The following is a 27,866-nucleotide window of genomic DNA, read 5'->3' as shown; positions in this document are numbered from 1 at the left end:
TTGCAAAGAATGGAAAAACTTTAAGCTTTATTGTGCCAGTCTATGTTCAAATGGCTGTGAACCACAGTGTAAATTTCGAACCCCCCTCTGACTTTGCTTTGCTGCTGTTTTGAAACTGTTTTCATTAATAATAGCTTGTAGTCAGGTAAGTCTTTTCATAATGTAAAGGGAAAAGATATGCCCTTCATTTCTGTAAGATCCACTTCACTTTTCTTCTATACCTAATAGTGATGCTCTGCTTCATTGAGGTAGTTAAAAGCTTTCTTGTTTTAGCAATTAGAAAGGTACTTAGTGCAGTTGCACTCGAAATCACAGTTCAGAGCTGAAGGACTGCTATGGATGCTTTCCTGTTTGGATACTGCTTACCAGGTGGAGCTCAGGAACCTGCTGGCCACAGTGTCAAGATGCTTTCTTCTTTTTGTAAGCCATAATATCTGGCACTCACTCTTTCTTTCACCTATGTTCAATGCAAATATAACCTCTCAGCCAAGTCTTTATATTCAAATGTTGATTGTGTATTTTTGTTCGTTGCCATTTTTTCTTAGCTTTCCCCAATTTTAAGCAAATAAACAAAAACAGCATCAAAATAAGAAATTACTCCATGGTGGTTCTACTTCAGGTGAATTCTCTGTGTTGTCTTGTCCTCCCAGAAGTCTCAAAGATCAACTTGACTTCCAAATGCTGCTCAAGTCATTTTTTTGAAAGGTCACTGATCAGCTTAAGGCTTAATGTGCACTTTGGAGTGGGAGATGACTCATAACAGAAATCACATGCAAACCTTAAAAAATTCTTTGTAATAGGCAAATCTACTCATATTTCAGTCAACTGTATTATCTGTTCAAAATGCAACTTTTCAAAAAGTTCCACTATCCAAAACAAATTCCAGTTAGAAAGATGCTTTTTATGTTGAAAATAGTTCATGATTGTAACAACTTTTTGAGACTGCAGGGGTTTTTTTGATAGATTCATGCTGGTGTAAGTACAGGAGGAAAATCCTGCGGCCTGTATTTTAAAAGAATCAAGGCTGGATGATCACAAGGCTTCCTTCTCTTCCTATTCATTTTGTGTTACTTGATGGTTCACAAATTTTCTGTTTAAAATGTTGGTTCCCCCAGTTTTCTAATTGAGGCCAGCTGCTTTCTGAACTATCCTCTTGTTTAGGCTGTGTCTCTTTAGTGCAGTTGGCCTTTTCTAGGTGCTAGCTGAAGTATATTTTGCTGTTATTTTGTTTTTGTTTCCTTTACTAGCTCTTTTAATTGCAGGATATTAAAACTTGGTAGTCTGAACACCAGGAAACTGATTTGAAGTTAAAGAAGAAGAATATAATTTTCTGATGATTGTCATGGCATTGATTAGTATAATCTTTAAAACAAAAAAAAAAACAAAACCCAGAAACAAAACATCAAACATTATTTTATAGTGAAAACATAACCTTCTCAGGAACTTACCAAGCAGCAGCTATTGAATAATCATCTTTATATATATTGCCAGTAGTTCAGAGGTATGTTGTGATTTTAGACATTGGCAAGAACAAATCTCTCTTTTTGTGATAAATAGTTTTCATTGTAAGGCATTTATCCTTAGCTGATTACCTCAGGTATTTTTTGTTTTTTACAAATTCTCTCTGTCAAGGGAAGCTTCCTTATAATAAGGGGAAAACCCCCTAAATATAGAAATATTTCAGCAGCACTCTGCTTAGTCAAGGTGTTCTGCAGAGGAGATGGCTTGGAGTCTGTATGATTTCATTATTTCTAACATAGTTGTTCAGACTGTTTCTTTGCTAGAAAAGTTGATGGTTTATGGCCTGCCATGTAATGTGGATAGAAGCCTCTTGACTGTTCAGCTATCCTTGCTGTTGGGTTTGAAATGTGATTTTTCTGGCACTGCAACCTTTGATGTCAGGAAGGTTAGATGGCTTCTTTGCTTTCTGTCCTTGATGTGGACCATCAGCTTTATTAGCCTTGGAATTTGTGTCAGATGAATTCCTTAAGCCTACTGTGAGTTCCACGTGTTTTATCCTGCTTTTCCCAGTACCACAAAATGTTGTGCAGTGCTACTCTTCTTAAGTTTTCAGTTCCACACCTGTTTCTTTGTTGAAAAAGAAAGGCTTCTAGAATATATAGGTACAATAGAGTTCTCTTTTATATCATTCTCATCTGTGTTAAGAACTTTTTGATATTTCACTTGTAGGACTCTGTTTCCCAACAAAAGTCATGTGACATCAGCAGTGAGGTGCAATAAGAGCTCTCTTAGGATTACTTAAAATAGAATGGAAGACTTTGAGTATATAAGGTTGTGTGGCCTTGAATGTGATTTTTATTTGATATATGAGCTGCGACATAGCTATTGCATGACTGAGATGTGCCTGTAAGCGATGCAGTGTACAGATGGGGTTTCTCTGAAACAAAGCCAGTGACTAAATCTGAATGTGCTCATTTAAAGGGTAAAGAATACTTCATAAAACATATGGAAACATTTCTGTGTTTTTTCATTAAGAAGGCTTCTTACTCCTTACGCATTTTTTATGATTGTTCATGCTAATGTGTCATTTACCTGAATCAAGACTGCTTATGCATCAATTCAGTTTAGTAGCATTTGTATAGTGGTATGAATATTTTATTTAAAAACCCACTAAATATACTTTTTTGTTATCCTAGAGCTTTTCATCATTTCAAAGGTAAAATCATCTTTTCTCAGAAGTGTTGGAAAAAACCTCCCCATTATGTATTGCAAAGCACTTTATTTAGGAAGTATATAAAACAATAGTAATAGGTCTGTTGCCCAGTAGGATTTGAATTAAATGGTTATTGTGATCCACTGGTATAAAATACAGAATTATTTAAAGTTGAACAGGAAATTTATAAAAGAGGATCTCACTACTCAAAAGTATGGATGCTGAAAATGTGCAGGAGCCATAGCAGCCCCCAGTTTAGCAGAGGTTTTCTGTGTTGTTCTATGTCAATAGGAGAATTGAGCATCCAAAGCATCTGAGCTTCTGTGGTCTTTAATTACTTACCAAAACTCTGTGCAAGAAATACATGTTATTGATTTTTGTCATTTTGTGGGGAAAAAATAAAATATTAAATTACTAAACACTAATTGGTAATTTTTTCTACTCTGTTTGCAGAGATGTGAGGTGGAAATTGCAAATCCTGAGTTTTGCCCTTCTGCCAACTTATTTGCCATCTGATTTCCCTGATTAGGCTGTGCTTTAAATTTGGAACATCCTTTAGCAATATCTATAGCATCTAATGTATTATGAAATTATTTTTTTCCTACTATGATGTCAAATCCATAGTGGATTTTAACACTAAAATGTATTAAATTAATGCAGTGATGGCATTCATAGCTGCTCTTCAGGGTTGCTAATTTAGCAGAATAGGACCCTGATGCTTGAGGTTCCTAGGGAGTAGGTCAAAACAGATAATATTTCCCTTAGAAAAGAGGCATATTAAGCACATGACAAAGCAATGGTGTGTGTTTTCTTTGTAATTACAGATGTCCCATTATAATGGATGAAGAATTTTGCTTTGTGCCCTCTCAGACCCATGATTACAGTGATTCTGAGCCAGAATTTTTCTTAAACTATTTTTCAGTCTGACTGTACCCCTAATGGAAGGTATTAGAGTTCAAGAAACAGACATATAACACTTGGATCTAGGTCTTACAAAGTCATAGGTAGTCTTTCAGAAACTTCTTGCACCTTTTATTCTTGTACACCCTCAAGAAGTGTTTTGGTGCCAGATTTTGATTTGTAGGCATCATTATAAGGTTAGGGGAGTTGAAAAACTCATCTGTCCTGTCTTCTAAAGGATGTACTTTCCTTTTATTTTTAGGATGTAGGGCCATACAGCTGTGCGTAGGGCCATTGTACACTGCACTCCTGACAGCAGCTTTCCCACATGTATAGCCAAGCAGATATGTGAGCAGTTCATTCAGCTTGTAGTTCATTCAGCTGGAAGTTGTTCCTTCTGAGGGTTGTTTTTCAGTCATTTTAGCTGCTTTCCTGGCTTATAATGTGCCCACATGAGCATGAGAGGCAACTGAAGGCAGAGGGGATGGTGGCATTGCCTCAGTGGAGAATGCTGCAAAGGTGAAGGAATTTATAAGCTGGTCTTGGTATCACTCTCTGCAGCAACCTCAAACTCATCTTTTAATGCATCAGGTTCTTTTACTTTCTGGAAGATGTACAGTCTTTCAGGTTAAGATCATTTACATTCTTTGTGTGTTTAGTATAATTATTAATATTAGCTTCTTAGGTAAATGGCAGAGGATTATTTGTACTTCATCTGTGAATGCTGAAATCCATATTGTCTCAATGAAAAGGATGTCAAGGTTGATGAAATTTTACATTCTTCTGTGCTGTAATGTAGCATTGTGCCAAAAATACTTTTTGTGTTACTCTGAGAGGTAAAACAGTTGAACTTTTACTTGCTAACATCCCTAAATTGAAAATTCACATAGCAGAGATCAATAGTCAGCATGTAAATGGGATTTAGTGTCTCAGTTTTGAAAGAGGAACTTTTCATAGTGCAGTTTTCTATACTGCTTCTATTTGATAGTCATTTCAGAGGATGTCACTACTTAGTCACTCTTGTATGGTGAAATTTCTGCACATATACTGTTGTAAAAATTTCATGTTTTTTTGGTCTTAAAGAGAGGGGGAGATACCCACACTGAAAGGTTGTCATCTGCTTCGGAAATGTAAGAGGAGAAATTGAAATGGGAGTGGAGAAAAAAAAATTTGATTGTATGAAGGTACATTTGGAGATGATGTTTGCAAAGGGATCCTGCAGTTGTGAAGAGCTGTGAAGCAAGCCTCTGTACAGCTACAGGGGTATGCAATGCAAAGAATGTAAGCACTAATATTATCCCCAGTAGAAAACCATTTTAAATACTGCTATGCCTGGTAGTTTGGTTAACAAGATGATTTTTGGTTAACAAGAACAGTCTTTCTTCTGTGGTATTACTGGAACAAATATGACTTTATAGTATTTACTTTTTGGGAGATGATGGTAGGGTTAGTTTGGTGTCCTCTATGTTTGTGCAGATAGGCACGATGCATCTCCTTCAAGTCTCTCAGGCATATATCTTATTCTAATTAATAGATTTCATTGTACAAAAATCTTCTGTACATCAGGATGTATGGCTGTATTTTGTGCAGTTTCTTAGTAAAATAAGTAAATACATTACCTCATCTCTTAACTGCCCAGCTATGCCACTGATGACCCAATCCTTGTAGTGTAAAGCTGCTGCTGCTGAAGCTTAGCCAAACTCCAGGGAGCTCTCTCTAATATGCTGCTGCAGTCATTTCTTAGTGTGTCGAGCCAAACACTCTTTCCCTTGGTTTCATTTCCACTTTCATTTGCTCTGGCATTTTTATTTCCTAAGAAAGATTGACATTTCAGTTGCTTCAATATGTAAATGATCTGTGTGTTTTGTCATCACTGGGTGCAATTAAAATATCTTTGTTTTCCTCTTTGTTTCTTTCTAGTTCTCTTGAATATGTAATATATTTGTGAACAAGGGAACTGATCAGCAATACTGCTGAGATTAAGTGGTGTTCTGAGAACCTTATCATTACGTTTTGTTTGCTTTCTTATTTCTCAGTTCATGCATTTCAGCAGAAATGTTGTAGACTTGTGCAAATCTTCAGGAATTGTAACAGAAATGTTAGCTTATGTGCAGCTGGAAAACACCTTAATGACTTGTAAAACTGTGGTGTTCATCTAAAAAACCCAAAGAAAACCAAAATCATTATCTGTACAAAAGCTGGAGTAATTCCAAATTATTAAGTTTTTAAAATTGCTAGCAGCCTCTATTTTTAACTTTAACAACTGTCTTCTGGAGAAACAAAATTTGATCATCAGCAAGATTATTCCTAATCTTTTTTTGGCCTTACCCATAATTGATGATGTGCCTAATAGCAGAAATGTTTTTTTTTTTTTAATAAGGAATTATTATTTTTTTAAATCTATGTCTTGTCTTTTTTGTTATGCATTGGATTCATATGTGTCCATATCAGCATGGACATATTAAGATTCAAATACCTTTTAAAGAATTGTTAGGGTAGTATGTGTACTCTTAGAGTAGCTTTACTTTGTTAGAAACATTTAAATTTCTTTTTATTTGAATCACTGTCTGGGGTAAATTGTCTTTCCCAAATCATGTTAAATTCTCTTTCCTTGATGTCCTGTTCTAAGTATTTTACGTCCTTTATGCATTTTCTCCTGCTGCTATGAATTATTTTGCACTGGCAAGATTTTCCAAATCTTTCCACCTGTGAATGTAATGGCAGATGTGTAGTTTCCTGTGACAGAATGAAGCCTACTGAAAGTTAGTGTTCAACATCAGCTGCCATTTCATCTAGCTGATCTGAGCATCACTTCTGTGTACTCTGTGAGAAGTTTATTAGTTACTATTTCCTCTAGGAATTAATTTGAACCATATGTCTGATTATTAATTATCCATTCTGGTTGGTGTGTTGAAAAAATTTATTTCCTGTATTTATTGACATTGTCTGAAGTCCTGGGATCTACACTATAAAGTGTTATGTATTCACTCCAAGTGGTAGCTAATGCAATGTGATGTAATTGGAGAATTTTTCATTTATTCTATGATACAATTGAACTTAAAGAGAATTATTCCCTTGCTCCCTTGCTTGTATGCATGTTATTTGAAGTTTCATTACTGCGGTTCATTATTCACTTGCAGAGTAGGGGCTTCTTAGCACTGCAAAGATAATTCCTGTTCTTGTGTGCTGTAATAGCATAATGGGAAGTCCTGAAAGAAGATGTAAGTTACAGCTTAATTTAATGTGACTTTTTTGATTATTGGGTGGAATGTCACTTAGCTTGACTTACCTTTAATTCTTTGGTGACTTCTCATAAGAAATCCTGTTTATCCAGAAGAAATGATCGAGTTCTTCACAATGAAGGGTTTATTAGTCAAGCTCAGTTTGCCATCCTGAGAACCACAGGCTCGTCTCTGGAAGTAATAATTACAAATGAGCAGGAATACCACTGTTACAGATGCAGTAATTTTAGTTTTGTTCCATAAGCATCATTCTCAGAGCAGAATTAACTTGAATTTGGATAACTCAGATGCAGACTAAGGAAGGATTTTATCCTCTCCAAAAGTCAGTTAGAGTTCTTGCATGGGCTCTGTAGCTCTAACCTCTGCAATGGTAGCATATATGAAATGAAGATATGAATATCCATTAAAAGCAGGCTTATGTTCTTGTTTGTGAGAAAAGAATCTCATAAGGGGAAATGTTATGTGGTCTGTGCTTCTTTCTGGGAAGTGGCTGGAGAGTATTGAGCGGGAATAGTTACTGTGAGGTCTGTGAAAATGCTTGGTGAAGAAGGTTCCATGTTAGAATACAGTGTTCTAGACATGAATGTAATCTCTCCACAGTTGTAGCTGGGTATGCTTGTGCCTATAGGACAAAATTGAGGCAAATGAAATAACAAACTTCCTTGTAGTATTTATTATGTTCCTGTTTTTCTGCATTGTAAAAAGAGGAAATATTTTCTATGATGTGCTAAATACTGAATTAATTTCCAAAGGAATGTCTGCTTTTCATTTTTAAGATGGTATTGTGTTTAATGCATTCTAGGCATATGAAAATGATTATGGAAATGAGGGTATGTGATCTGAACTTCACTACCACTTGGGTGTGCAGTGTAACTTGTGTTAAAGGCCAGTGTTATTCAGTGCTTCTGCTAATAAGGGCAGTTCTTTGTTAAGCACAATAATCCCATTTGATTTGTCTTTAGGATACTTCTTTTTTAATAGATAAAGAAATTATATTCTCAGTATTGGACACTGAATTTAGAGTTGCACTGTTGAGTTTTTAATGGTTTTGTGTGGGAAAAGTGATTTGTCTGAAAAAAAGTTCCATTAATGGAAACCCCCATATCTTCATTTCCTCATTCCACCGCTCCACCTCCCAGTATCAGAGTTCTAATCTTTATAATAGTGTTTTTCCAAATATGTAGTAAAGTGTCTCTAGCAAACAGAAGACAGTAGCTCTTCTGATCTGGACTAGTAGAAGGCCTGTTGCCATTATCTTTTCTCTTACAGGTTGGTTTTGATGCTATTTCATTACTAATCTCTCACATACAGATCTTCTCACTCTGCTGATGACTATAACTAGCAAAATTGTGTGTATGATAGTCCCTTTGGAGGAATAGTAGTGCCTCCTTATGGTGGGGCAGTGTAAAAATGACCTGGACTATTGACCAGCCCTCAGTTTACTGTTGACTAGTTATGCTAAATTGGAAAAGTTTATTAGTTAACATTGCTCAGTCATAAATTAACTTGCGAAAATGCAGTGTGTGAAGAGCTGCATTTGGAGAGTTTAAAGGGCTTAGGAGAGTTGAGTTCTTAGCTTAAGGCAACAGCTGGTTGGACTGCTAGAAAGAAATTAATTTTCTCCTGTCAGCTCTCTGTCTTAAAGTCCGGGGGAAAAATTATAATTTTCATAGTTATATTTATTCAAATAAGAGAATATGCAATGTGTTGCAATATAATGGAGAAATGTAGTTGTTTTTAAGGATTTAATTCAGCTGGGCTTTAATCATAGATTTGTAGTTAATATGTAAATAGTAGTGGTGCTAGGGAAGTAAATTGGTTTTAGGATTAATTATCTATTTGGTTCTTCAAGACTTCAGGATAATAGAAGACAAACAGTGTTTAATTCTGGTAAATAAATTTCTTCTTTTGTTTGTTGAAAAAATTGTACTTGATTGGACTTACAGCTTTAGAAATGTATTTCACCAGAATATTTACCATGAGAATTTTTTTTTCTCTCAAGAAAGCATTAAATGAAATCCACATTTTAGGTAAGGGCATGTTATGAAAGGAAATTATTTATCAATGCACATCTGATACAAGTAGGTGGTATGCAAATACTTTATCCTCTTTTCCTCACAGAAATCTTATCTCGGGATCTTTGAGTAAGGAACATGAAGTTAGAACTTCATTTTAATGTGGAAAAAAAAAAAGAATATGTAGTTTATTTATCAAGTTATTTTGCCTTAAATAGTATTATAAAATACAAAACAGTGATTGTCGCTTACTGATTCAATTAACAGTAGATGTAAGAGATACAATTTACTACCAAAAAAAGAGTAAAATCTCAAAGATGAAGCAGTTGTGTAGTTTCCAAGTAAGTAATACATGACACATTTTAAAAACATAAGAACTGGTTTAATTTCATTAACTGTGGTCTAATATGTTGTGCATCCCACTCTTGGTAAACCACAGCGGCATTTACTGGCTATTGCTTCAAAGCACTACTGGTTTTCATCCCTTTCATTGGCCAAATGTGTCAGAAGAGCATTAACTGAAGTCTGGAAAACAGTTCTCATGGATTTTGCTTTAATGATAAATCTAGCATATAGTACACTTGCTGATACAATCAAGTGAATGGAATTTCCAAAATCTTGACTTAATGTCTTTTAAGTATGAAGCAATAATGTTTTTATGAAGTAGCTTTTAAATGGCATTTGTTGAAGTGGAGAGCAGCTGGATTAGAAGGGTCTGTTTCTAACTGCAATCAGCAATGATCATAGTATCATATTACAGTCACCCTATAAAATAGCTTGTATTTTAAGAAAAATGGGGGGAAAAAAGGGAAGGTAGGAATGGAGAGAAAAGCGAGCATGGTCTGTGTGATGCCCAGAGGGGTCTGGAATTGGTTACAGTTGGGTAATGTTGCTTCAGCTGTTTGGGTAACCGTAGTATAGTTCTCAATATAGGAAGTTCTTTATCAGTTATTAGGTTTTTAAAATGTTTTGGAGATACAGTGAGTATGCATTTCTCAAGTGTTTTCATAAAGGGTGGCTTTTCAAGTCTAAATGTTTACCAGGATAAAATTTAACTGAAATAATGACCATGGCTTTAGAACCTTTTGCACTTCTTTCCTGTGTTTCTCTGTAATACAAAGTATTTTTACCACTGTTGCATTTGTATCCATTTGTGTAAATGGAATGTATCTCTTCACAGTTCATCTGTTTCAGTAGATAGGCTTTGCAAACAGGGAAAATACTTTCTGTTGTTTCTTATGGAAGACTAAATTTGTTAGTGATGATGTGTTCTAAAATTTGTCACTGCTGAGTCTCAAACTTTAATTTGGGAAACCATTGTATCCTCCCAGTAATTGTTTATCATTCTCTTCTTTAATGTATAGCATCAATGAATTAACTGCAAGAATCTTCTGTTGCTGTTTCAGTAATAGCTTGTTGTTTTCTAGCAGCAGTCAAGACATATCCACATCACTGAATTATGAAAGTCTGCTGGTTTAACATTACACAGGAATGTCTTGCAAAGTAAAAGCATAAAAATTTTGGAGACATGAAATGCTCTTCCTAGGTAGTGCTGTTGATCAATATTCTTGAATACTTCCCAACTGATGCTCTTCTATACTTTATTTTTTTTATTAGTTTAATTTTTTTAATGGCATGCTGTCTGCAGAAAAAAATTATTTCCAAAAATGACTTTATTTCCTTAGATATTTGGGGTTTTGTTTGTTTCTAAAGGATTTGATACAGTCTTAGGCAGGATCTGATTAAGACATGTGTAATATAGTTGTACCTAAAATGCCAGCCAGCTAAGGCAGACAAACTTTTGAATATGAGTTTTAAATTAAAAGAAAACAAAAGTATAGATGACTTGATTGTGAAGAAGGTCTAAATATGGTTTGACTTGTGCATGCACAAATCATGTAGTCATCCCTGCCATGTAGCTGTATAGACACATCTTTCATCATAAGAATTGTTTCCCTATCCATTAGTTCAAATAAGTTGATTTTTCTTCCTGGGAAAGAGCTCTTGTTGAAGTGCCTCACTTTCCTGAGATCTCTAGACAAAGAAGAGGTTCTGTGGTTTGATTTAGTTGTATTGGAATGCAGTTCTTTGGGAACAGTATAAGGGAAAGTTGCCTCATGATGTGCTCAGATCTTTAATTTTCTAAATTGGAACATGTTATCTTGGAGGGCTCAGACAATGTTCAAATGCATCCATACAGCATGGCTGAGGCAAGTTCTACATTTAGTCTGCTCAGGAAGTAGGTCCTGCTGTTCTGCTGGCTTTTATGGACTTCCTCTTTTGCAGAGCCCTACTACTGTGAGAGTATTCAGGGCTCTTCTTCCTTGTCTTCTGTCTCACTAGGACATGCCAGCCCTCACCAATCCCCTTGTCCTTCTCCTTGCTCTGTTTCTCTCTTAAATTTATATTCTCCTATAATTCACTGCATAATATTATTACTCAAAACCTCCAATTCCTCTTTTACAATTTTTTGTAACATTCACAAAAACACTTTCTTAAAGATGGTCCTGAGAAGTCACATTTCTGGAAAGGCACAGTTTTGCTTTATGGGCATCACAGTATTTTGCTCTATAATATTGTGGTCATTTTTAGCTGTTTTTCAAGAAATGTACTTTAAGTTTTTATTTGAGGTAGGGCTAATTGATTTCTTGTAAACACTTGCTAAGGTTGTAGGGCATTTTAATAGAGCAATTATTGTTCTATTGAATGTAGTTTTTCCATCAGTGGTGTAGTATGCCATTAAATCTTCAAAACTTTGCCTTCAAACCATCAGTCAGTTTATGCCATATTCCATTTGCTAATATATCTCTAACATGGACTCTGTCTTCAGTTTACCAGATTAATAATTCCATTGTTAAAGCTTTGTGAGTCTATTGTGTAGGCTGTTGATCCAAGATGGGTACAAAATATGTATCCCTGAAGTTAAAGATTTTCTAGTTTGATTCAGAAAGTTATTTCCATGATTAGGAATGATTAACTTTGCTTTTATATTTGCCCTGTGTTGGAAGAAAAGGGTTATAAGTGGAAGAATGACAAGGAGGATAGTAAATTTGCTCAAGTGACCTTTTTGCTGGGAATGCTGAGAATGCCAGGCTGGAAAAACTCCATTTCTTCTGCTGAGTGCTGTTCGTCCTCTGCCTGGTGTGAGAAGTATAATTCCTGTGTAGAGATAACACACTAACAGACAAGCCTGAGCCTCCTGCTGGCACAGAGTGCAAGAACAAAAGCTCAGAGATCACAAAAGCTCAGCCTTGTGAAAAACTACACATGTATGAAGCCCTTTAGTATAATGGGGCAGGAAGTGGCCCCTCCTGCTGTCTGCTGGGATGAGCTGAGCCTAACAGAGCCCGTGTTCTGCTGTGTGTCTGTCCTGTGGGATGAGCTGAGCCTAACAGAGCCCGTGTCCCTGTGTGTCTGTCTGCTGGGATGAGCTGAGCCTAACAGAGCCCGTGTCCCTGTGTGTCTGTCTGCTGGGATGAGCTGAGCCTAACAGAGCCCATGTCCCTGTGTGTCTGTCTGCTGGGATGAGCTGAGCCTATCAGAGCCCATGTTCTGCTGTGTGTCTGTCCTGTGGGATGAGCTGAGCCTAACAGAGCCCGTGTTCTGCTGTGTGTCTGTCCCCTGGGCTGAGCTGAGCCTAACAGAGCCCGTGTTCTGCTGTGTGTCTGTCCTGTGGGATGAGCTGAGCCTAACAGAGCCCATGTCCCTGTGTGTCTGTCTGCTGGGATGAGCTGAGCCTAACAGAGCCCGTGTTCTGCTGTGTGTCTGTCCCCTGGGCTGAGCTGAGCCTAACAGAACCCGTGTCCCTGTGTGTCTGTCCCCTGGGATGAGCTGAGCCTAACAGAGCCCATGTTCTGCTGTGTGTCTGTCCTGTGGGATGAGCTGAGCCTAACAGAGCCCATGTCCCTGTGTGTCTGTCCTGTGGGATGAGCTGAGCCTATCAGAGCCCGTGTTCTGCTGTGTGTCTGTCCCCTGGGCTGAGCTGAGCCTAACAGAGCCTGTGTTCTGCTGTGTGTCTGTCTGCTGGGTTGAGCTGAGCCTAACAGAGCCCATGTCTTTCTCACCCAGCATTTTCAGTGAGGAAATGAAATAAATCTACTCTTTGCATTTCATCTGTGGTTTGGTGGTTGCCCTGGTTACCTGTATGTGTTGATTTATACCCTCTGTATTCTAAATGACAATTTTTTGTTTTGAAGTGTTTCTTTTTGATTTTGTTATGACATGTTTTAGTGGCTTTTTATACTGAATATGCCTTATAGTACTGAGTCTGATCATTCTTAGTACCGTTCATCTGAGTCCGCATTTACGATGACCTGTTTGGCTTAAATAAGCAGCTACCTTTACACACATGAGGAAACGACTATGTTGTTATTAGTTAAGTATCAGTAATCATAATGATTAGATCTTATGTTACCATAATATTAACATAACCTTCATGTACATTTCTGAGCCCCCAGTAGTGATATTCCTGGTGGATGACACATACATGGTCTTGAAATGTCATTAGGTCATGTTTGGGAAAGTGACCTTTAGGAAGCCCCTTCTCTTCTTTCTGGAAATGATGCAATTAACTTAATGAAGCCGGGGCAGTTGGGAATGGATTCCTGCTCATAGTGTTCCCAGGTGCTGCTGAAGTCCTGCTCTGTGCAAGAAACAACGTGGTTATGTTCTCAGTGCCAGTCAATGTCTGCTGTACCAAGGTGCTGAATTCATGTCTTCCCCTCAGCACATGAAATTTGAAAGAGCTGTTATGAGTGTGTAAACATGTCACCATCAGAAAAGAGAGCAGTATGCGAGACCTGCTAAATTTTTGTGTTTCCAAACAAACACCCAAGGAGAAGCAAGCACAGGTGCCTGCATATTTGAACTCAAGGTTTAATGGATGAAATTAATCTAGGATTAGTCCTGATAGCCTTCATAGTTTCTCATCTTTTCTGAGGCAATTTTTAAATGCTGAAATACATACCATACAGTGACTGTTCTGAATAAATAGGTGGCAAATGGCTTTGAAAATTGTGCTCATTTTCTAACTGATTCTTTTTATTCTTGATTCTGACATATGAAGTTTCTTAAAGGAAACTTGCATAAAATTAAGTTTACCGCTTTTTCTGGTTGATTAAAATATTTTTAACATCTGTATGACCACCATGAAATTCTCTGGATGCTGATGTCTTCTAAACAGTACTGAGAGAAAGTAATTTTAGTTGTGTTTTAAAGTTTGTTAAAATCAGTTTAAATAAGCAAGTTAATCACAGTAGTTTTCATTCTGCACTTCTCTTTATCAAGTGTTTTTAGGAATTCACCTGTGATCTAAGCAAAAAAGGAATAGAAAAATCCTATGTGACCATAGTAAATGTGACAAAGCATAATATATAACTAGTAAGAAACTTTGATATACTAGCTATAATTGATTCCAGCGATTTGTCTGTTAAAGCCAATGCAAATAATTGTAACATCTGTCAAAAACCAACCACTAGCATGAAAACCTTTTAACATTTTTGCACTCAATAAACTATTTTATACATAAACTACCTTATTGTTTATATTAAAAACTAAAAAATATTCGGTCTGTTCCAGCCATTCTAACAAAAACTTTAATAAGTAGACATTGCATAAAAATGACACAATCCAGCAGTTATTTGGTAAGGCCAGCATAATCATAAATTTACCATCCATGCTTTTCCAAAAATACTAACCCATATTGTTCTCTCTGGACCTGTTGCAGGGATGACTAATCCAGCTGCTGAGGTCTCCCTTTATGTGTTTGATGGAACACTTGGCTTGCTGGACTACAGCTGTGTGTTTATGTGCAGTGCACACCTGCAGGGGCCTGACAAATAGCTGTAGTATGCAGAGTATACAAAATTACCCTGGCAGTGCTGCAAATAAGGAAGTTTCTGTTTTGAAGTCCATATGTGTGTGAGCTTGAGATGCCAGCTGGGGTATTTATGTTGCATTGCACAGATGTAAAACTGCCAACTGATTTTATACCAAATAAAGGCTAATCTTTTTATACATACTCGGTGTCAGAGTTATGAAGTGGTACATAAGAATGTTCTCACGACTTAGCTCTTTTAAAATAAAAGCTGACATTAAAAATGCTCAAACGCACAATATGCATAGATGCTAAAGATAAAAACGTGCTGTATTTACTTAGATATCTGCTGTAGCATGGTATTCTAAAGGTTTTATTGTTGCTGATGTGTAGTTTTTAGCTGCACATAATCAGGACTTGATTTATTGTATGCACACACACTATGCTATATATTCTTTTTTCCAGGAAGTCACTTCAGCTCTGTGGTGAATCCAGTTTATGGGTTCTGAAATGTGAAAGCCCAATTTATATAGCTACTTTAACTTGAAAGCTTTGCTTTCCTGTTTTCAAATGTTCTTGAGCACAGTGATAACTTTTCATCATATATAATATGTATTTTGAAAATTGTTATAATTGTTAGTAAACCTTGTTTGTGAAAAAAATTTAAAGGTAACATTTGCTTCTGAGTACTAAAGAAATGAAATTGGAAGCACTGATTTCATTTGCTGAAGCTAACATAGCACAGACATGAGTTCTGATAGTTTGATGATTTTAGTCAGTAGCTTGGCTTTTGATATGAAGTGGTTGTAAAGACAACAAGGTGAAATTAATAGTTTGCTTTGGGTACTTAAGTACTGCATGCTTAATCCTTTTTAAATGGCTAAAATGAAGGCTTATAGGAGGGGGAGAGGGTTAATGTGCAGATGTGAAAGTGGACAGCTTTTGTGCTTTTGACTACTTACTGGAAGTTCTCTAAGCACTTAGCTACTTTTTTAGGCTTAACACACTTTTCCTTCAATTAATCTTTTTCACATTACTGTGTGAAGCAATTTTAGTAACGTCTTTAATTTGTTGTTTATTCTGGGCTACTAAAACACTTGGAGATGTGCAGAATTCTGCTTTGTCCCAGTGTAGACTTGAAATGCATTTATGCTACATGTGTAAGAACAAAGGAAATGGGAGCATCATTGAATTATATCACTATAGAATGTGTCCCAAAGGACTTATAATGTATTTTGCTAAATGTAGTGCACAGCTTAGAACTGGCTAGCCATCACACACAGCTCAACAGGCTGGTGGGGTCTTTTTCAAAGCAAAAGAATTTCATATGTATACGCATATGCATGCACATGCTCACCCTGAGAGTGCTGTCATGGACTTCTTGTGCTTAAAATGAACATCTGCAAGTATCCCCCAGAAGCTCAAACATTATCCAAGTTTACATGGTTTAGAAATAGAGTTTTTTTGATGACTGAATTTTAGAGCACAAACCTCAGGCATTACTATGAGTTAGCTGAAGAGTTGAGCTGTACCCCCAAAAGACTGCCTAGGCATGTCCTCCTGGCTGATATAATAAGGGTGCCTGTGAGATGCTCAAACCAGCATTTGCTGAGAATGAGTCTGTGAGCAGGCAGGGCTGGGAAACAGCACAGAATGCCAGATCTCGGTGAAAAATGGAAACACTTCAAAAGATGTTACTTGTGCTAGATGAGTATAGGAAGTCTTAATTGTTGTTATGTCCTCTATTTAGGAGGTGTATTCAAGACCAAAAGAGCAGAATTCTGTTGTTGGGTGAAGAAATATGTTGCAAAGATGGTTCAGTTATTTTGTGGCAAGCCCAGCTCTGTTATGGGAGGATATCACTTCAAACAGATTGCCGCCGCTGCAGGTTGCAAACACACAACTGAAGGCTTCTAGTTCTCAGCTCATGCACAGATGTCTTTCAATAAGTTTAGCCAGTAATTTCTTCAAATTGCTCAGTTTATCAGCAGCACATGTCATCAATCCTGGAGTGGTTGCTCAAGTCAAACTACAGAATCCTTAGCTTACAGACACAGCTGCAAACAGGTGAACAGGCAGAAAGTAATTTGTGCAGCTTGGTGGCTGTCAGACAAAAGACAGACAATCTGTGTTTAAAACAGATTGCAGGCCTTGCATGAGCCAGACAAAAGGGATTTCTACAACTGCAAATAATTCCAAGGTTAACATATTTTCCTTTCTGCCATTAGGTGATTTGTTAAAATTGGAAACAATGAGCATTATAAATCTACACAGAAACTAGAGATAAGATGAAAGAGAAAACAGATCGCTAAATAAGTTTACATCCTTCTGTTGAAAAGCATGCAACTGGTATTCATATAGCACTCCTTTTTATAAACTAAGCTAGTTATAATACCTATAAGGACATTTTTTACAGATTTTTAGTTATGCTAAAGAAAGTCTAATTGGGAAAAGAAACAGCATTGTAAAAACAGTAAGTTTGTAGTATTGTTCCTCTGTATTAAAATTTGACTTTTTTCCTCTTTTCAAAATCTCATTTAGTTATCATTCAAAGATAATGTGAAGATTTAGCAGGATTTAATTTTAACTTTGAAGTCCTCTCTTTCTGAGATATTTTAATATTGGGTAGATTTACCAAGGTTTACTGTACCAAGTATATCAGTGTAAGAAATTTGTAGCAAACAAGTGTATTGTAGTGCTAACCTAATTACAATAAATTCGAAAATATCCAATTGCCCAATCACAGAAATTACCTCAGATGTATGACTATAGAATATCTATTCCTTCCACTTCTCATGGGCTCAGTAAACTTGCCTTGACCTCAAAACTTCTGCAGCCTTCCATGAGGTACTAATCAAGCTAATGTAATATAGCCCTTCTTCCTGTTTAGTTCAGTAAGTACTTACGTGCAGTAATATTGATGGGTAATTCTATGCCTAGTTTAAGTTCTGGCAAATTTATTTTCCACGTTACTTAAAACTTACCAGCAGATAGAGATTTTGGGTGGAAGAAGATGCAGAAAGTAACTGTCTACTGTAAAGTAGCATCTGCTTTTGTGATGATTTGATTCTGTGCATAGGGGATAAATAATTCTGCTTTGAAATACATGGAAATCAATGTACTTTGTGTGTAATATGTATTACAATAATTTAATGAATCCAATGGATAATCATGCAAAAGTGTTTACAAAACTTATTTGGTCCCATCTAAAGCCAGTGTTGTTTTCTTAATGAAAAAATTAAAATATGTTCATTTTGTTACAATCATGCCTATATTACCTACTTGAATCCAGCATAAGTATTGCCATAATTGTAGACTTCTGTTGTACAACTATTTCAAGTTCTTAGTATTAGTGAAATCAAGCATCAAATTCTGCAGGGAAACCTGATGCTGAGGCCAAATTAAAAAATTCTTTAAATTTCTCAACTATGAAGGTATCACAAGCATGTACTTCAATAAGCTATAGCATGGAAGTGCCCTTTTTCATGTTTTCTGACAAAATGCAAATTCCAAGATAAAATTATCTTTAATATGTGCTGTGTTACAAGACTCCTTGCATTTGGATTTTCTTCTGTTTTTTATATCATAACAGACAGCAATGTTTTAACATTTCAAAAATTATTCACACTAATGCAGATTTTCTATTCTTGGGCCAGGAAAGATTATATACCAGGTTCTTTCTTTGCAATGCTGACAGCATGTGCATTGCTTGTTGATTGTGCAGGGTGAATGGTGCAGATTGCAGTCTGCCATTGCTATGGTGTTCCATGCATGGGCTTCATGTATTCACTGTAAAGGTGAGATCATCATCTTTAAAGGATGGTTTTAATTTGTGTTGATGAATCAAGTGGATACTGTATTTAAGGAAGGGGAAAAAAGTGTATTCATGCAGGTTGCTGTCTGCAGTCCAAATTGCTGATCAGAGGGTCTTTATACACATCGGTAATGTGCTGTGCAATATAAGCTGAAATATATTCCACAAGGGAGGAAAACGGAATAGGTTACATACGCTGTTCCTAAGTGCAATGAATATAAAACTCCATTACTCACTTTAAGCAGGTGCTTTTTATATGAGGCTTTAAAGAAGTATAAAACTGCTGGTGAAATGATTGGTTTGTACAGACACGACTTAACTTCCAGTACTTTGACCAGATAAAGAGGCTAAAAATATTTCTACAAACATTTCTTTAATGATTTCAAGGATTAAAGGTTAATATCCTCCTTGTGTAAGAAACTGCCATTCCAGACACTAAATGTATTGTTTTCTTTAAGTTCTCAGGAGTTACATAGACTATTTAAAAGAAAATACAAACTTGTTTGTTAAAATTAGAGCATTGTGTTTTTAAGTTGATATCCTAAACAATCTATATTGGGTTGTTGGAAGGAGTACATTGGTATAAAGAAAAGCAGTGTGGTATAGAAATTGTGAATAAGAACGATTCTTCAGTTAGAAAAAACCATCATCTTTAATGAAAGTGAAATTTTGTCATCTTTGTGCATGGAAAACCTGTAAAGGGGTAAACTTGGACCTTTTATTTAAAGCAGCATATACTTTCTGAGCAGGAGATTCATGGGAAGATTCCTCATGATAATACTGATCTATTGTACTTTAATCTTTCTGTTTAATTTCTGTAATATTTTATTTATCCGTCCTATCTGAATGACTGTTTTCCTGTCATTTCCTACTCATTTACAGTCGGTGATTGTAGCAGCAATCTCTGTAGTCCATCTTTTAATCGTGTGACTCTGGGCTTTCTTCACTTTCCAACTGAGGGATGTTAACGTTCTTTTTTGCTTCTCCCCCATGCCTAGCAACTCAGGAAATTAACTGTTAATGATTACACTTTAGATGTTCCTTATTTTTGATAATACTGTTACTGAACACTTCTGACCTTCTTTTGAATCTTTATGAACCTTTGCAATTTCTTTACTGCTTAAAGGATTACTATGTCCATCCTCTAGAATCCTCTTCTTGTTTACCTTTTTACTGGTCCATAACTGTGCTGTCCTATATTCAATAAGCTCCAACTGAGCCTGTGAGAGATTTCAGCCACTGGATATTGTGTTGGACAGCAAACAGGTGACCAGGTGTCATGTGTGTTACAGGGAAGCCCACAATCCTGTGTAGGTCCAGGTGATACCTGGCACTTTTTGTCTTTAGTATATTAGGTGTGTTACATAGCACTGCAAGGTTAGAATCTATTCTGGTGAAGGCCATGCAGACTCCTAGGAAATATTTATTAGTTTTATAGTTGCCAAATAGTTTATTTGAGTAGATGTACCTTAGAGAAGAGAGCTCCACAGGTGCAACAGAAGGTGATAAGGTCTGAGATGAGCTCTGATTTGTCTGAGAATTTGTTTTTTCATCCTACAATTTGCTGTCCTAGAAACTTTCTCTTTAGTTGCTACCCAGCATTTTACTAAAAGAAGAGTTGTAAAATGCAGAGTTTAATCCAGAGTCTAAGATAAATTGCACTTTTTGCTTAATGTGTTTGAAGATAAGCCCTTTGAGATAGTCCGGGATTGAATTTGAACTAGACTAGATAGAAAATACATTTCAGATTTTTGAGATCCTGTTAGCATTTACTAGTGAGTGAAAGTGTTTTCATATATTTTACATGTTGACATTTGGCATGAGCTATTATTAGCCTCAGATACAGGAAAACTACTGTATTTGAAATGGATAGAAGTCTTGTACAACGGAGATGGAATGAACCAATTGCAAGCACATGGTTTCCAACCAAAGGGTGTCTTACTGAGGATGGGAATTGTGAGCTCTTTATCTATCTGTCTGTCTTCATCTTTTTCAGAATCTTGCCTCAAATACTTTGCTGTGCAGGTTTCTGAAGTTCTTGTTTTTCTGTATCCCATACAGATGTACCCATGTCGCTTTTAGCATTTGTCGGCTGACAACACATAGGTGTGAGGATGGATGGGACATGCTTTTCTAAAGTTACAATAAATAATAATTATTTATTAGGGTTTTTTTGCATTTTCTTGGAAGACAAAATCTTAATTTTATATTAATTTTATTAACTTAAATTTTATTTTTATTTTAATGTATCAGCTTTGGCTTCTACCAGTTGTCTCAAATGATACAGAATATCTGAAATGCAGCTGTTGAATTGGGCAGAAAGGAAAATCAATCCTTTTCTTTTTTAACCTTTGTTTACAACAGCAGGAAGAGGAGCACTAAAGCTTCTTTAATCCTGTGTTCTGACCAGTGTCATATTGCCAAATCCAAAATAATGACTTCAGTTATGTCTGCTTATAATTGCTGATGCCTAAATAGCCCAAATGTTAGCAACAACGAGGTTAATATTAATAAATTGCCCAAAACTGCACTTTTCACAGCAAAATTTTAGAGTTATTTACAATCCTGTCTCTGTTTAAAAATGGAAAATGGTATTCCTTTTCCAAGTGTTGGCTATTTAGATCAACAGGATCCTCAGTCCACCAGGGAGCAGAAGTGTGATGGTGTGGGATGTGGTCAGGGTTCCTTATGGCAGAGGGGTTTGTGATTGTCTGCGTTGCCCAGGCGTGGCCTCTTCTGACATGTGGCATGCCAGGGGTCAGCTGCTTGCCACTCCACAGCCCCACCTTGGTTTGCAGGTCTACAAACCATTTTCTGAGCTGCCCTGGCTTTTCCCTACAGCTGCTGAGGTAGAGCTGCTCCCACCTCGTTCCCCTGCTCTCACAGCGCTCAGGCCCAGCTCAGTGCCTCTGCCAACTCCAGGACAGTTTTCATGGCTGATTTCTCTCACAGAGGGTTTGCTACTAGTGACATTCACATTTTCTATCCTGAAAGAACTTGGCAAATACTGCGTAGTAGTAGTTTAAATAAATACTACTAATCACACGTGAAACTTAGCAGTCAGTGTGCAACGCTTGCAAATTGTTGTCCAGCTGTGCTCCAGTGTTAGGTACCATTGCAGGTGGAAACAGCACACTGGGAGTTATGGTAGGTCCATAAGGGAATGTGTCTATTACTAGAAGGGAGGCATAGTTGAAATTTTCAGCCTTATCTTCGCTAACATCACCTCCAGCTACACTGTAAAAAGCACCTGGAGGAGGGTGTTTGGTCATCTGATTACTTATTCTGGTGAACTTGGCAGTGTTAAGTTTAACATCATCAGTTGGACTTGATGATGTTAAAGGTCTTTTCCAATGTAAATGATTCAGAGATTCTGTGCATTTCAGTGGTAGCTGTTTAGTTCTCGTATGAGCATTCCAAATTAAAACCACATTTTATCTTACTGGATAATCACTTAAAACAGATCATCAATAAGGAATATTTAAAGCTTCTTCTTACCTAGAATGCTCTAACCATATTATTCCAAATGTTCTATGTTTTCTTCAATGCTAGTTTTCAGTTTTTGAGCTTCGGTTTTCTTATTTACCTCTTTATTTGAAGAAGGATTTTAGAAAAATCAAGAGGCTTTTGGGTTAGGGCATATGGGGACCTGTTTGAAGACCATAGTGAAGCAGGAATGTAAACAACAGGATTTTGTCTTTTAAAAATTATTCTCCGTGTAGGTGAAATGCTGCTATTCTTTAGCAAGCTGGGAAATAATATGTAAATCTCTGTTTATAATGATGATCCTGCATCTTGTTTAGTATTTAGGCAATGGAGAAACCTTAGCTAGTTTAAAGGCAGTTTAAGGATTTAAGTGATTAGTTGGAGATATTTTAACATGTGCTTCTTGCAGTTTATATTCTGATGAAGAGAATGATACATACCTACACCGATAAACATTTTATCATTGTTGTCCAAGAACAAAGCAGCTTGACCTTTTTTAGGGAGTATTTCAGTCTGTCACTTAATTTCACCCTTTCATGCACTCACATTTCTTTTAGTACCATGTTGAAAAGAAAATAAATTCAGAGCTATTTTTAGGACAGGATTCTCTTTTGTGTGAAGCTCTGGCCCAGAAGCTCAAGTCAGTAGAAAATCTGTCCAGTTCACAAAATGTTAAAGGCATGACAGGCCTACCATAATCCTGTTGTTGGTGCCCTTTTATGTCTTGGGAGTGGGTGGGGATGAAACAATAATTTCTTAGAATAGTGAAATGTAGACTAAGAACTGGTTGAGACAGTTAAATGAAAATAAATTACTATGATTATCAGAATAGAAACTGTGATATTAAATCAAGTCGAGTTAGAAAAAACACCCAAATAATTTTACCTTAAAATAAGCTGCCTGAATGACTTTTTTGAAGAAGTAATAAAATAATAGCATGTGAGTATGTGCATTAGGGTTGCAAAATATGGTCTATAGATTATGTTGACAGATTTAAAACATGCAATTGTGAGCACAGTGAAGATCCTTGAGGTACTTTGTTGCAAAGATTCAATTTTACTACGGAAAAACCGCAGAAAATACCTATACCCCAGCTTCTATGTTTTAGGAAAACCTCTCTTTTCCTCTGTTTTTCCAGTTAAAAAAAAGAAAGTGGGAGAGTGTGGGAGGTGGAGGAGAAAACCTTAAACACAAGACCCCAGTGATTTCAGGTGATGTGTGTGAGGAAGCAGAATGATTGAAAGAGATATTGAAGTTCCTATGTTGCTGCTGTTTTATTGCAAATAAGAATGTGAAAGCTTTATGCTCTCCCAATGCTTTGAACGTGAGAAGTAGGACTGGTGCCAGTTAGAGCTGGTCTTTGTGGCTTCTATTATGTTCTTTCTGAAAGGAGGAAGGAATTAAGTTTGGTTTTAGCTTGGAGTTCCTCAGAAGCGCCATCTCTGTATCCAAGCCCGTTACAGACTCCAGAAATTCTCACTGAGAACTGCCTAAGCAGAGACTGAATGCAGATTAACATCTCTTAGGAAAGAAATGAGGTTTCTCTTATGCTTCAATTTGTTTACTAGCTTTTCTGTGTTAGTCATGTAAAACCTAAATATATGTTTCTGTGAAAATAATTTGACATTTTTTTGTCATGATTCCAGTAAGACTTATGCTTCAATGTTCTTTCATTTAGTTAATAGCTCCTTACTTTTATTCATGGATTGATCTTTTTACTGTTTGAAATTATTTTGACAAGTATGTGACAGTCTTTTACTATATCATGTTTCCAAACCATAGTTTATTGGTATTTAATACTTTAAATATTGAGATTTTTCCTTCGGAGGCCACAGACTAAATGTGGGCACAATTCATGTGGAGTTGCTTCTAGAAGTTTGTCATGCCTTATTCATTTCCTATTTCATATTTTGCAGTTCTTTTATGAGCTTTCTAAATAATTATTGTATTTCAGGGATTTGTTGGCACGCAGTTCTGTCTGTTGTCCTTAGAATCAGTAACATTCCTCTTTTCTGGTTTTCTGTGTTTGTTATTGATCAGTTTAGATTTTGTGTCTTGGTTTGCTAGTAATCGTTGCAAATTCCCCTTATCACAAATGGATTAGTAAAAGATATTTGTTGGTAAAATCACTAATTAGGTGATGTTTTTAAACAGGCCTTAAATTAAATAAGTGCTTAGGTTTCTAGGCTTGCTAAAAGAAATCCTGAGCTGATCTTTAAAGACATAGTTGTGATCTGCCTTTAGCTGTTAGTTTCTCCCTGCGTGCATGTGGAATGACACTGAATGCAGGAACTTGGGGCAAGCTGTGTGGTTGGATTATGTACATGGAACAGACCAAAGCTGTATCTGGAATGTTGGAGGGAGGATGTGAATACCTGTTTCAAAGTGTGGGAAAACCTTTCTTGACAGCGCAATATTTCTGTATATGTATCTGGATCACAGCAGCTCTTCAGGCTTGGAGTTATAATTAAAGTGAGTTAGTGTGTGCAAGGTGCAAATTGTCAAGGTGTAGTAGATTTTAAGTTAGAAAACCTTTCTGCCTATTTTTGGGTTCTACCATATGGAAAGAACAGATTTTAAGCCTTTGGTGATATGAGGTATTCCATGTGTCTGAATCAAGTGAAGTAGGCTATACTTGATCACTGAGTGTACACAAGGCTACATATTGGGAAGGAAACACTGGATTCTTACTGCAAATCATTCTGCAATGGGCAATGTTTGCAGGAAAAAAACTCCAGACATCTAGAAAATTTATCTGAAAGGAGCCATAAATTACATTTGATGATGACTGGCATATGGATCTCTTCCTTCATAAAGTCTTCGATTCCCCTGTTCCTGGTGAAAATAATAAATTAACTGAAAAAGAAGTGATTTGTACTAAGAAAAAACATGTTGCCCTAATTTGACTCCACTGGGCATTGTCAAGTAAATCTGAGTGGTACTTTTGCAAGTGAGATTCCAGAAGAATGAGTACAGTGCAAGTTCTACTCTCTTGTCTAGCACCTTGGAAATAAGCCTTTCTCCTACTTCATTTGCAGGATGTTGAATTTGCATAATGTTTGCTGTTGGCAATGTTAGATGTGGTTTTCCTAGTGTCTGTTCAAATTCATGCTCAATGTCTTAATTAAAATGTTGTGGTCTGTTTGTCTCCATGCAAAATTTCAGTTAGTACGTGGAGGCATGGAGCATTTCTAATCTAGAAGTTTGAAAATTTTCATACTTAATCAATCCCTTAAGATTAATCCCAACTACCTTAAGAAAAGTTCATAAACATTTAGGGGAGGGAAGGAAGCTCTAGTCTTTGCTTGCTCAAACATTTGTTTGCTGAAATAGGTGTTTAAGGAATATTTTAGTTCTGTGAACAACTGCTGAGACTTCAATTTTTCAATGGTACCACGATGAAAGAAATAAGGGAGGCTATTCAGGAGGAACTAAAGTTACAGGGATGCAATCTACAAATAGAGGCATATGAAGGAAACAAGGCTTCTTTCTTCTCTGTAGAGCTGCTTGCCAGTTTGACAAGTTTATGAGAGATGGCTCATAATTTCCAAAAATTTTCAGACTGAAGAAAATGGCCTCCTATTTTAAACCAGTTCATTAGAAATGGTTCACTAAAAGTCTCTAAACTTTCTGTGCCTTGACAAGGATTTGTGACTTGGCCAGGGCAATCACTTTAAGTTTAGGTGATTTTTGTCTTTGTGATGAAATTCTAATTAGACATTCTAAGTTTCTTACTGTGTTCTCTGTATAGGATTTCAGTAATTTTAAATAGGGTTTTTGAGTATCCATCAGTCCAGAACTGGAATTTTTTTCTGGCAACTTCTCCTTGGTTACTTTGCTGTGCTGTAGTTATCAGGTGTTGAAGCTGAAAGCAGGTTGGCATTTGACATGAAAGCAACATAGAAAAGGAAGGCATGAAATACTCTGTGTTTTCCCAGTTCTTCCCTATTTTCTGTCAAATAGTTGAAAACAATGGACAAAGTGTTTACCCTAATCCTGTAACAGAAAAAAACCCCAAAAAGCCTTATTACTGCTACCAGTGACTTCTTCATATGCGTTAAAATATGATGGTTAATTCTATGAGCATGTATTAAAGGTTTGTGGGTTTCTTTAAGGCCAAGCTATGAGGCTTTCCTGGCTTCCCATCATGGTCCTTAACTGCTGGCTGGGTGAAAAGCAGTTCCTTGGCTCATTTGAGCAATGCTTTGCTGACTGTCATAAATTTGATAATTGGTCAGTTGAAGAGGGGAAATAGAAGGTTGTAGAAAATAAATGTCTTGGATAATGATGTCATATCTTGCTGAAATTCAGGAAGTCCAGAAGTTACTTGGTGAGGGACTAGGAGTAAAGAGAAACAAAGAGTGATCATAACCACACTTAACTTGGTTCCTTTGTCTCAGATAGGATACTAAAATCAAATTTAAATTATGCATGTAAATAATTTTGGACATGGACAGTTTTAGTATCAATGCAAAGAAGTTGTCCAGGGTAATGCATCTAAAAGTGAACTCCATTGTAGAAATTATTTACTTTTAAAAGTACTTCATCTTCCATAGTGAAGTGAGAGAAATGTATTGCACATCACACCTTTAATTTTGATTCTTAAAATAATTGCTGAAAAATGAAAACAGCAAGAAACTCCCAGTTTTAAGAGGGCTTAAAAGATGGGGATCAAATTGTGACCTCAGTTTGGTTTGCTTTAACTGTAATATTGGCTGCTACAAACTGTTGAATAATCTTTGTTTTAGAATTGGCAGAAGATGTATATCCCCCCTCCCCCCTCCCTTTTTTTTATTTATATGAATGTAATGGCCTCTATTTTGCACAAATTTCTAGGAACTATGAGGAGGCAGAAATGCGTACAGATATCCTAGTTTCTTTTGATAAATTCATGTATTATGTCAGATACCATGCCTTAGATCAAAGGGGATTTTCAGCTTTAAAAGAGGCTTACCCTGGACAGAAATGGGAGTGAGGGTCTGTTCACAAGACAAACTGGTAGTTGGTCTTTCAGACTGAGAACTGATGGGGTGTTGTAAGGAAGGCACACAAATTAGTTTCAGTGAGTGTTCTTTGAGCCTGAAGCCTTCCTGAGGCACAAATTAGGAAAAGTCTGGACATAGCCCAAAGACAGAAAACAGGGTAAATTTTGATAACATATAATACCTTGAGTGTGGAACCTACTTTCAGATGGCAGTCTGCTTTATCATGTTCTGTGTGTCCCTTCATGTGTTTCTTCCTTCTTTCTGTCTTGGAAAGTACTTTTTATTCAAAAGTTATTTTAATGTTTTACCAGAAAAAAACTTGGATATCTGTCAAGACTGCTTGCTAAATGATTTTGTATGCACCACAAAATATTTTTCGATCTGTAGGAACTGGAATAAGCACAGTGAACTAAGCATAATTACCAAGTTTAATCTGAAATCTTCTGTTCCCTATACTTTCTTTAGGATTCTTTTCCTTACTAGTTAATAGATATTAAAGGTTGTTCTTTGAGTTAAGTCTTGGACAGATTTTGCAAAAAACCTAAATAATTAATTCTGTAGATGATTACACTTCTTTAATGTGTTTAGTAATCTTGAAATATGTATAAAAAGCTTTTTTACCTGATATTCCACAATACTTTCTTTGCATAATTATGGATTTTGGAACAAATTCTATGTTACGTACATGAGGAAATGGTTCCATAATTATACTAATGTTTGCATAATTAACAAGTTGCTTGCCAATTTTAACTGACAAATTCCAAGTTACTTCTGCACGAAGGGAAAAAGAAACCATAAAAAAGGCAACTTCTGTTAGTTTTTCCTTTCATACTTCTTACAGGTGTTGAAACTATTTATTTCTAATTTGCAAGTGAATTTATGTGTTTTTTTTCTGATAGGCAGTGCTGTACAGATTTGGAGGGCTGGCTTCCTCC

The 27,866-nt window shown here is 36.4% G+C and overlaps 1 protein-coding gene across 5 annotated transcripts in view; it reads left to right on the top strand.

Moving 5' to 3' along the window:
* VPS13B (vacuolar protein sorting 13 homolog B) overlaps window positions 1–27,866 on the top strand; it is a 433,030-nt gene that overhangs the window by 109,156 nt on the left and 296,008 nt on the right. The window lies entirely within an intron of this gene.

This window comes from Zonotrichia leucophrys, chromosome 2 (genome assembly GCF_028769735.1).
Source record: "Zonotrichia leucophrys gambelii isolate GWCS_2022_RI chromosome 2, RI_Zleu_2.0, whole genome shotgun sequence".
Taxonomy (NCBI): domain Eukaryota; kingdom Metazoa; phylum Chordata; class Aves; order Passeriformes; family Passerellidae; genus Zonotrichia; species Zonotrichia leucophrys.
The sequence above is the reverse complement of the archived record's forward strand: the minus strand, read 5'-3'. Positions and strand labels throughout refer to the sequence as shown.